The following is a 9,007-nucleotide window of genomic DNA, read 5'->3' on the forward strand; positions in this document are numbered from 1 at the left end:
TATGAAGCCCAAACTACCCTCCAACTGAAAATCCTCTGCCTTAGCCTCCTGAGTGCAAGTTACAGACATGAACCACCACACCCAGCACAGTGACTTTGCCTATGGAAATGTACGCTGGGGAAAGACTTGTGAATTCTAGAAAATTGTAATTGCTTTAACAGCTGGATGACATTACAGGTGAATATTATTTTCCATTAAATGGTAGGTAGTCTAAAAACAAAAACCAAAAAACCAGGAGGGGTCTATTTACTGCCAGAGAATACATAGAATCTTTTACAAGACAAGCAGATCAAAAGAGGCATATTTTGAGGGATTTTTTTTTATTTATTTTATGTGTTATGTGTGTATTGCCTGCACGTAGGTAAGTGCACCTGTGTTGTGCAAAGCCCACAGAAGACAGAAGAGGCTGTTGGAGTTATGGACAGCTGTTAGCTGCCATGTGGGTTCTGGTATTCGAACCCGGGTCTTCTGCAAGAACAGTCAGTGTTCTTAACTGCTGAGCCATCTCTCCAGCCCCTGAGGGATTATTTATTTACTTCTGCTTTTTTCACCCACATTTGACATTTTGGACCAAATCACATTTTGAGGGAGTTTCTCAACAGTCTTCAGCTATTCAGGCTTCAGAGTGCATCAATAAACCATGTTCCTTTAAGTGGTAACCTAGCAACCTGCTGAGGTGATTAGAACACAAGGACCCTGGGGGAGGGAGGAACACTCAAATCCCAAAAGTACGTTCACAGCTCTCTTTGAAATCATGGCTTATTATGAGGTCATTTAAAAGTACAGCAGAGGGGCTAGAGAGATGGCTCAGCAGTTAAAAGCACTGGCTCCTCTTGCAGATGATCCAGGTTCAAATTCCAGCAACCACAAGACTGCTAATAATCATCCATAACTCCAGTTCCAGGGGATCCAATGGCCTCTTCTGTCCTCCACAGGCACTGCACAACCTGGGTGCACTTACATACATGCAGGCATAACACTCATATAAATAAAAATTTTTTAAAAAGTAAAAATACAGCAGATGCTATTCAGCAAGCACAATAAGCAACATAAGGTTTGATTGCCTATTATGTACCAGACACTAAACAATCTTATTTGATCCTTACAACGCCTGCACGATACAGACCATCCCCACTTAATAATGAAAACTGGTTAAGAGACTTTAAGTGATTTGCCCAGGACTCACACTAGTTCACATCAAAGCTGAGATATGAACCAATGACGAGGAACACAAGTATTGACTCTCTGCACCGTACCTCCTGGTGGTTCTGATCCATACCATCATAAGCAATGAAAACAACTATAGCTAAACCTTGGGACTTAGAGCACTGCTTAGTAAGTTATAGATTCAATGTGAATCCCCATCAATACCCCAAAGGCCAATCTTGCAGAGTTGGCAAAGCTATTTGCAAGGAAATCTGAACAGTCAAAACAACTGAAGAACACTGAAGAACAATGTCAGAGCTTTCTCAGTTTTCTATTTCAAAACTTAACATAGACTGAGCAATGTGGTACATACATAAAATTCCAGCACTCAGGAGGTAGAGAGAGGATCAAGAATTCAAGGTCCGCTTGGCTACATATCAAGGTCCAGTCTGGGCTATGTGAGCCTGTATCTCAGGAAAACAAATAAAAAACAATGTAATGGTGATCAGAACTGTATGGTACTGGTATAAGAATAACACTACAGACCAATGGTTTATTACGAGACTAGAAATAAACTCATAGTTGTTTGGTCAGTTGATTATTGACAACAGTGCTAAGACCATTCAATAGGGAAAGAATACTCTCTTGAATGAACTGTGAGGTACTCAACATATAAAAGTGAGACTATACCTAACACCATATAAAATAATGAACTCAAAGTGGATCAAAGATGCATTAGTCACTTTTCTGTTGCTGTGATAGAAACACTGACCCAAGCAATTTATAGAAGGAAGAGTTTATTTGAGCTTACAGCTCCAGGGGAACTACAGTTGAGGCATGGTGGCTGGAGCAGGAGCAGCAGAAGCTAAGCTTTCACATCATCACGCAGACACAGGAAGCAAGAGAGAGACTGGAGATCTAGCAAGGCTTAAGAACTCTGTAAGCCCACCCCCAGTGATGTGCTTCCTCCAGAATAGCCACACCTTCTAAAACCTCCCAAAACAGCGCCATCATCTGGGGACAAAATGTCTAAACACTTGGAGCCTATGGAGGACATTTTCATTCAAACCACCACAAAAGACTGTCTGGCTCTAAATATAAAATTTTAACTACAAAATGTATAGAAAAATGCTTAGAGCTTAGGACCTTAGATTAGGCAGTGGTTTCTCAGATATGATAGCAAAGGCGGAAGCAATAAAGGAAAAAAAACAGGTAAGTCAGGTGTCAACAATACTAAAACATTATGCCCAAGAAGAAATAATCTGCAGGAAGCAAAGCATGCAAAAATAATCTATAAAGCCTGGCGTGGTGGTGCATTCCTTTAACCCCAGCAATGGAGAGGTAGAGACAAGTAGATCTCTTTGAGTTTGAGGCCAGTCTGGTCTACATAGCAAGTTCCAGACAAGTCACTGCTACATGGTGAGACTCCATCTCAAAAAAACAAAAGAGACAGCTCAGACTACAGAGAGATCCTTTCTCAAATTTGTTTTATAGACTAGGAAAAATCTTTGCAAATCATGTATCTGGTAAGGATCTAATACATCCAGCATATACAATTCAATGACAACAAAGACAACTCAATTTTTTTAAAAAATGGGCAAAGGCTTTGAATAGACATTTCTCTGAAGAAATATAAATGGTTAAAAGGCATATGTAAAGATGCTCAGTGTTGTTATCAATTAGGAAATGCAAATCAAAACTACAATGAGAGGCCACTACAGTCACCAGGTCATGCTAATCTATAAAACAAAATGCCTTCAGCTGATGAATGGATAAATAAAATGTGGTGTATTCATTCAACGGAATATTATAGGGCCAAGATATAATGGACTACTACATATTCCAAAATGAATGGACCATGAAAATATGCTAAGTAAAAGAAGCCAGACACAGAAGGCCACACGCTGAGATTTTATTTATTTATTTGAAATATTCAGAATGGGAAAATCTACAGAGCTGGAAAGCAGATTTGATTAGTGGTCACAAGGGACTGAAGTATGGAGAAGTAGGGGTGACTGCTTTAATGGGTATAGGGTTTATTCTGAGGATAATGAGAATGTCCTGAAACTAGACACGTGAGTATAAATGGACTACATGCCAATGAACTGTACATTCTAAAATGGTCAAAATGGTAGTCTGCTATATGCAATCACTACAAATTAATAGAACAAGCATATATACGCATAATTTTCAAAAAGCCCAGGGGACAAACATATGTAGAAAACAATTTAGGAAATTATTTTTCAAGTAACACTGCACTTCCTGATGGTGAAGGCCTTCTTCCTATCCATGTGTCATACAAACTTCTTAAAAAGTCATCAGATCATGCCAAGATCCTTCCTCTATGGAAGAGGTCACACCTACCTCCAGTTACTCGAATATTGTTGTCCTTTGTCAAAATAGCTTCAGCATGGAAAATCAGAACTGGAATTCTCCTGCAGCCTCCTGTCCACATGATACATGGATGATCCCTACACACATAACAAAATGCTGAATTAATTTACAGCTTAAAAATCTGAATTAACTGGCCAGGCCTGGTACCACATGCCTTTAAACCCAGCACTGAGGCAGGTGGACTTCTGTGAGATCAAGGCCAGCCTGATCTACATAACCTGTTTCAATCAAGTTAGGAGCTACAGCTAAATCCTGTCTCAAAAAAAAAAAAATCTGAATTTACAGCTGAAGCAGATTACTATGGCTTATTTCTCAGTAGTTTTCCAATAAGTTCACGCTATATACCCGTAACTAAACAGAATTTTCACATAATCTCATTTAACTCTCTTGCACACACTATGAGCAGAAGCAAAAAGTGTCTCTGAGAGGTTCAGTTACTTGCGGACAATCATGCAACTGGCAGAGTGGAAAAGTATGTGAATTCAGTGACTGTGTTCTTCCTATTCTGTACCAAATAATCATATTTCAGTAAGGTTCTGAGAATTAACCACTTCAACTAAATTCTTAAGAAAATTTAAGCTAATACATTCCTTACAGGGAGTAAGATCCACTCTAAAATAATGTCACATGGCCACATCTCTTCACAAAAGCCACACCCCAAATCTCAGGACCAAGACATATCCTCCCAACTCAAACTTACAAAATTCATACCTGGCCAGACCACCAATTTTAGAAATCAGTCAGCCCTGGGATTTGCCTTGAGCTACCAAAAGCCTTTTGGAGAAGAAAGCAAACTCTATATACCTACTTCATTTTCTGTCTTCTAGAAAAAGAAGCATGGATGCTTGTTCCCTATGCTGGAATGGGGGACAGTACCGACTGGTAAGAAATGGCAGTCATGAGACTGTCAGTTAGCAAGATTCATCTTTTTTTTCTATTTTGTGTGTTTTTAATCTTAGATACCTGTAAAATGTGAGCATGGGCCCAAATGATTCCTATGATCTTATCCAGCTACAGCTTCCCCACTATGTCTATGCCAGTACACAGATGGAAAAATAGGGGCAGAGTCTGGAAACTACCCAAAGGTCCTTGTCACTCCGGCACTAGCTACAAACTGGCAGCACTGTGCCTTCATATTTGCAAACAATAGATTGCTGCTACAGTTCAAAATGCCCTACAAGGATCACAAGAAACAGATCCACAGCTGGGAAGAGCGAAGGTCCAGGCTACACTCTGTAGAAGGCAAATCCCTGACAGAAAAATCATTCTACCTACAACCCATGGAAAGATAAGAGTAGATAAATTATTAATTTAATGGTGTAAAGAGCATTTCAGGCAGGTGTTAAACTGTCATTAAAAACAATGTAGCCGGGCGTGGTGGTGCACGCCTTTAATCCCAGCACTCAGGAGGCAGAGGCAGGCAGATCTCTGAGTTCAAGGACAGCTGGGGCTACAGGGAGACCCTGTCTCAAAAAGACCAAAAAAAAGAAGCAATGTTCCCTGGCAGAGGTGGATTGCAATAAAAACAAGCATTTTCTCTTTTTAAAAAAGAAGCATTTCCAGCCAAAAAAACAAAATAATTGGGAAACTGAAAATTGGGAGTTTAAATTTTCAATTACACCAAAAACTGGCATACATTAAAAAAATTTGCTTTTTTATGTATGAAAGAATAAAATATTTGAATGACACGTTACTGAAGTAGACCGAGTGACTGTTTTTCCAAAGATCCTAAGAACATACAGCCTCCTGGGAGGCAGCCTACATACTGAAGATGGAGATGTGGAGCAGTGCTTGTCTCCTGCTTCTGTGCCTTCTTCACACCAGTGTCCCTGCTGGACACCTTCCCACTTCTCTGTTAATCTCCATGCCTTCCAACCAAGTCTCCCTGCCCCAGAGGGTTTCCCTAGCTTGCTCAGCCCATGCAGAAGCCCCCCCTACTCTGAGATCCTGCAGTAACTGTTTAATGCTGGTCTTTGATACAATGCCATCTTTTAGGATAGAAATTAAGGTTAATATATACATATATTAACATATACACACACACACATATATTAGTGACTAAAAAAAGTTACATCAAATTCTTACAGGGAAGTTTTCACAGCTACATATAAATTTGTATTGGGGATACTCGTCCTCATCCTCTGAGGATGATGCTGTTTCTTCCAGGTCCTGGGCCATCACAACAGCATTTCTTTTAGGGTTTTTCATGCAGTCAACAGACAGAGGCCTCAGAGACCTTTCCTTGCAGTGTCACTGGATCAGACAATTTGGATGGCAAAGACTCCTGCAAGAAAGTCAAGAGATCTCAAGAACAATGCAGCTGCCCATTTCATGACTTTGCTGAGAATCATCCAAATGAATGAAAAGGAAGATATTCCTAAGTAACGTCCAACCACTAGACGCTTACTTTCTATTACAGTGTCTCACATATGCCACACACCACACACACACACACACAATCAAGCATTTTTTTTCAAACATAGTGTCACTATATCTGAAGAGCTGTTACTAAGTTTGAGTTCCTTGCTTGTCTTTTATATGGTAATCTAGCACACATCAAAAGCATGGGCTCACTTTTTAGGACACTCAGAGGTAGATGGCTGCCTAAAGAAAATTCTTTGCTAGAAAAATCTGACCTGAATTAAAATAAAAATTCAAGGTTCAAGACATTTGAGAATATTTAGACTCTATCAGACCCACAAGATGTTTCTAGAAACACCAATTCAACTGAACTATTAATAAAAAAGTAATGAAAATATTCCCTCTAATCAGAGGTCACATAAATAGCTGGGAGGGGTTATCAATGGCCTTCCAAACACTCTTAATAATCATTCTCTTACTAAAAAAATCACACACTATGATCTGTTTCTCAAATAGACACTAAAATTCGTTTATTTCCAGCACTACATCTCTAACTTCAAATCTTTCCATGGAGAAAAAGTTCACAGTCACTGTTTTAGAGAAAAATAGAAACCTCATATAACGAAAACGAAAATGTTTAAATGATTATAATCCCATTACTCAAAGATAACCACTTCACAGTAACTTTGTTTTCTATGCATTCACACGAGAAAACTGCAAACAAACGAAGTGGGGGGAGGTAAACACCGATCCCGATTTTTAGCTGATCTTCAGCAAAAATATGGGTAATATTAAACAACATCAATGATTATTTTCGGTCACCTCTTAAAGTGATTTTTTGATCGTTCCCAAAATGCTGGTAAGTCCTTTAAGTTAAAGCTAAAAACTCCAAACAGGAAGAGATAGATGCTAACCCTTCCTAGGTTCCCTGAAAAGCCGAGCAAGACCCAGTGCCCACAAAGAGTCGCTGCCCTACAGGGTTCTGCCTTCAGCTCCAGCCCCGCTCACCGCAACCCCAGGCAGGTCCGCAGATGCTCCCGCGGGGCAGGACGCAGCGACCCCGCCACTGCGATTCAGCTGCAGCGACTCAGCCCGGAGCGCCCGGAAGCCAACAGCTGCTCCCGGGCTCACAGCAAAGCGCGGCTGCGCCCGCCCAGTCCTGCAGCGCACCTCCCGGGGCCGCGGAGCGTGCCGGCGCAGGCCTTTACCCGTCTCATCTTCTCATGGTTCGGGGCCGGCAGGCGGGGACCGCGCTCGGCTTCACCTCCCTCCTCCTTCCGCAGCAGAACTCACCGCAGGCTACGAAGGCTGCTTCCCCCGCGTTACTACAACAACCAACAAGCAACCGCCCGCTAGGGGCCACTGCGCAGGCGCCCGCTAGAGGCGCGGACGACTTTCGGCTGAGAGCGCAAACGGATGGCGTCACTGCGGAGCGCCGAGCTGTCGGCGCAAAGCCCCGCCCTGGACAGAAGGTTTTCTTGGCTCCTTTTTTGCTGTGTTTTCTCCGCCCCGAAAAGGCTGACTCCCAGCTCAGAGTTCCTCCGCACTCAACCGGAGGGTTTACCTCGTGAGCGGCGCGACGGGGAGCGTCTTAGACCACGGCAACCGCTGATTGGCAGCCAAGAGGTTCACTCCCTATCGCCTGCTTGAACAAAACTGGCCCAGCCAATCAGAGCGAGGAATGACGGGAACGACCCAATCCGGGAGCCAGGCTGAGGGTGGGGGCGGGGACAAGTGGCTCAGGTGGACTTCAGGCTCGAGCTGTCCTAGGGGAGCGCTGCTTTGCTGGTGCTGCTGCTGCTTGCTGCTGCTTAGCGCTGGCCAGGCCAGCTGGAACTACAGAGAGACCCTGTCTCAAAACAAACAAACAAAAATAAAAAATAAAAAAACCAACAACCAACAACAAAAAAGAAAGAAAATAAGAACTATGCCTTATATTTGCATCATACTTTACAATTTCAAGTAATTTCACACATTTTGTTCTATTCACACATTTTGTTTGTTTGAGCCGAATTACACCACTACAAAATAGCTTGGGAAACAGGTTACGTAGCACACACATTTCAAAGGTGGGGTACCTAAAAAGCCTATCTTGAGCTAGCAGTGGCAACTCCTGTCTCTCATCCCAGCACTCAGGGGGCTGCAGCAGGAGCAATGTCACATATTCGACACTACCCTGGTCTCCAGTGTGAGACTTTGTCTCAAAAAACAAAAAATAGAACCAGGCATGGTGGCGCACGCCTTTAATCCCAGCACTCAGGAGGCAGAGGCAGGCGGATCTCTGAATTCAAGGCCAGCCTGGTCTACATAGTGAGTTCCAGGACAGCTGGGGCTACAGGGAGACAACTAGGATAAAATTTGGGAGTCGATAATTGTAAACTCTGAAGTCCCCCAAGGTTCCAGGGAAAGAGGGTTGAGGAATTGGCAGAGCAATACAGAAATACTCATCAACTCTGTTGTGATTTCTAAGATCTGCGAAATAGCCTAAGTTCAGCCGAAAGGGGAGTGGGGGCGGGACTGTGCTGCTTTCTAGCCCTGGCTGAATCAGGAGGTGAGAAAATAGACTAATCCTGGCCTAGGCTATGTGTGCCTGTGATGTCCAGTACACACCTACCATCTCTAGACTGAGAGAGAGTCCCTGTTTGTGATCACCATTTCCTTTCAATTCAGCCTTCCTTCCCCTAGAGCCCTTTTTAGTTAGTTTTGATGCTTTAATATCTGTTTATACTAGGTAGTATGGGATTGTACTGAAGCTTCTATTCAAAGTGGCAAAAGAAGCCTGATAGCTTATTACAACTTAAGGCTGAAAAGTTTGCCTGGCAACAGATGAACCATGGGCCAAAATGATGGTGGTGGCAATGATGATGATGATGATGAGCTAGTCCCTTATTAGAGTCTTTATCTCTGTGTGATCCACTTAAATCAAAATGGCAGAAATTGATGTTCAACAAGACTTGATCTAAACAAAATAGCATATAACTTCTTTTCTACCACCTGAAGACAAAGTGGCTCTGGTGTGTTTATCTTCTTCAAAAAATGGGAACTTCATCAAAATATTCTCAGTGAGGTAGTATTGCAACACATTCCAACAGACCCTGGAGCTCTG

This window comes from Nannospalax galili, unplaced genomic scaffold (genome assembly GCF_000622305.1).
Source record: "Nannospalax galili isolate Female #2095 unplaced genomic scaffold, S.galili_v1.0 scaffold8356, whole genome shotgun sequence".
Taxonomy (NCBI): Eukaryota; Metazoa; Chordata; class Mammalia; order Rodentia; family Spalacidae; genus Nannospalax; species Nannospalax galili.